This window comes from Hyperolius riggenbachi, chromosome 7, assembly GCF_040937935.1.
Source record: "Hyperolius riggenbachi isolate aHypRig1 chromosome 7, aHypRig1.pri, whole genome shotgun sequence".
NCBI lineage: Eukaryota > Metazoa > Chordata > Amphibia > Anura > Hyperoliidae > Hyperolius > Hyperolius riggenbachi.
In genome coordinates, this window is record NC_090652.1 from 133,469,204 (window position 1) to 133,472,560 (window position 3,357).

A 3,357-nucleotide genomic window follows, 5' to 3' on the forward strand; every position below is an offset into this window, starting at 1 on the left:
CCTGCCTCTCCCACCCTGCAACCTGACCTGCCTCCCCCACCCTGCTAACTGACCTGCTGCTTCCATCCTGACCTGCCTCTCCCACCCTGCAACCTGACTTGCTGCTCCCATCCTGACCTGCTTTCCCACCCTGCAACCTTACCTGCCTTCTCCCACCCTGCAACCTTACCTGCCTCCCCCCCAGTCCAACCTGACCTGCTGCTCCCATCCTGACCTGCTTCTCCCACCCAGCATCCTAACCTGCCTCCCCCCACCCTGTAACCTGACCTGCTGCTCCCATCCTGACCTGCCTCTCCCACCCTGCAACCTTACCTGCCTTCCCCCACCCTGCTACCTGACCTGCTGCTTCCATCCTGACCTGCTTCTCACACCCAGCATCCTGACCTGCCTCCCCCCACCCTGCAAACTGACATGCTGCTCCCATCCTGAACTGCCTTCCCCCACTCAGCACCCTCACCGGCCTTCACCACCCACCACCCTTAGCCAGCTACAAATGCACACATTTCTTTGTATTTAGTGTTAAACATATTGTATGGCTCTCTGAGTTATATTTTAAAATATATTGTGTTTATGGCTCTCTCAGCAAAAAAGGTTCCCTACCCCTGGATTAACCAATCCGAAACAGTCTGTATGTATGTTGGATTAGTTTGGCTCTGTACAATTAACAAGTTGACACATTGCATTCCAGCGGCTCTGGAGGTGTGTTTAGCTATCAGGGACAACAAAGAGATGATTTCCATATTCCGCAGTGAGGCACTGTGGGACACCTCAGAGCTCACTCCAATCTGAATAATCACAAATTCCTTCTGATTTAAAGATAATCTGTACTGTGAAAATCTTACATAAATAAAAGTACCAGCCTGTTTGTAGTCTTCTCCTAGCCCCCTCTGTGACATTTTCGCTGATCCTGCTGCTTTCTTGGTGATAAAATCACTGTTTTATTCATTGTTTTTGTAAACAATGAAGATGGCTGCCAAACAGGAAATATATCATCAGAGCAGGTGCCTGTTTGCAGAGGCTCATCTCAAATGTGACTTCACTGCTGTAATATTTCTCCCACTTGTTGCCTTGGCTGCTTGTCTGGGCTTTGAACTGATCTTTCTGCACTCACAGCTGATCACAAGGTCATAGACACACTGGCTGTGAGCAGTGACACTGGCTGTGTCTAATAAACAAAGCACACACACAGAGCCTGCAGGGGCATGGGGGAGATGTGCATAACTTCTCCCTATCACAGCACATTCCTCTCTGGGCAGACAAGGCTCGACAAAGGAAAGAAGATTAGATATAATACAGAGATAGTGCAACTAGAAAGGCTGCAGTAAGCCAGACCACATTAGAACAGGTATAGGAACTTATAGGATAGAAGAAATTGTCAAAAACCTGAGCGGTGTTTGCCTTTTTCATGATTGCTAACTCAGTAAAGGACCAGCCCTTAAAGCGTTGCTATCATATAAATCCAGCATAGCGGATTTATATGATAGCATATAACAGTAATTATAGATTGACGGTGTACCTTGAAATGAATCAGAGCACTCAGTATATGATTTTATATAAAAAATTGTATTTGCTTATCATACAGCATATATACAAAATATGAACCAAGTAGTGTTTCCTTCTAACAGTATTCCACCTCATCAAGGCTTTATAGCCAAGCGATCATCAATTTTCTAAGTACATTCAAAAAAAATATAACAGTTGTGTTATGTAGAATAAGATCAAAAGTAGTCTCATCTGTATCAATAGCTATGTATCTAGTAGCTGTGTAAAACGTGTAGTAATCTTCTTAAAGAAATAGCATAGAAAATAACTTCAAAAAACTTCTTGCTAACATCTTAACAGAATTTAATGCTGAAAAATTAATAAAGTAAATAACCAGAATATTAAGCATATTACCCCTTCTCTGTCATCTCTTCAGCAACTAGAAACATGTGTGGGAAGATAGCTTCTGCCTCGTGTGACTTCTCAGGAGATTAGTAGGCTTGTGCAAACTATGAGCTTTCAGCTCCTACTTTTATAGTGATTGGATGCAATATTGCTGCCTAATCTGGAATTTCCCTGAACCCCAGGTTCTGATTGGCTAAAGCTTCCATGCGTCAATGCTTTATCATGTTTTGAATACCTAAGTCATAATATTATTGTTTATAAATTCCTTGATTACCTTATCTTGTGGGAATTAACGTAGGTTTGCAATGTTTACACATTCTGATTAGGTCATTTCTGACGCAGTTAATTAAAAATGGATGTCACCAGCCATCTTGTCTGCTGGTTGACTTTTTTGCCCCAGACATTAAGACTAAACAATGTTATTCATGACGCATTTCTGATATATTCTGCTAATTAGTTTGGAATGTGTGTTCTTTCCCAAACAAGAAATAGGGCATGTTGACCCAAACAATCTGTGAATTACAGATATAGTAATGTAATGCTTATTGAAGTACACAGGGCTTCTAATATACTCATTTAAATATAAAAGACAATAGAAAAAAACCTATTGACATTCCAGAATTTTTGATAAGACCTCCTAACCCAAACATTCATGTGGAATTGTGACGGATTGCGGAGAAACCGCCGCGTGTTCTGGCAGTGAGTCGGCGGAATCCGCGCACGGAGCGGCGGTTTCCCCGCAGCAGCATGCTTCTGGTTTATCTGGACCTAGTAGTGCACACAGATGGAGAGCTACGCACGCACCGCAATACAGGATCTTTATACCAATAGGAGAAGGGTCAGCTGATCGAGGCGGTCAGCTGATCCCAGCTCAGCAGGTGATTGGTTGATGGGAGCTGGGCGGCGCTGTGGAGCGCTTTACTATATATATCTCTTGCTGTTCAGTTGCTGGTTGTCTGGTGTTGCGAATACCTATGTGTTAGCACTCAGACCTTAGTCAGATCCTTCAGTGTGGTGGAACCAGGTGGACCTGGGAATCCACACTTAGCCAGTTTACTGTATATCATCTGTGTTATTCCTTAGACCAGTTCCAGGATGTAGAGACCACGGACCTCACACCCCAGACTAGGAATACTGTATATCATCTGTGTTATTCCTTAGACCAGTTCCAGGGTGTAGAGACCACGGACCTCACACCCCAGATGAGGAACACTGTATTGATTATCTGTTTATGAATTGTAACTCTCCTGACTTCTCTTCTGCTTTCTGATTTGGTACCTTCACACATCTGATTACTGTTGTCGACCCTGCCTGTCCCTGTTTACCGAATCAGTCTCCTGTTTCTGTACTTTATCTGCCTGTGTGTTGCCGACGTTTCTGGCTGTCCCCCACCCCTAGGGTGCTCAGTCCTCCTGCAGGGGTCCCCTGCTCCTCAGAGGGGGCACTGCTGCAAACCAGTCAAGCACTCCC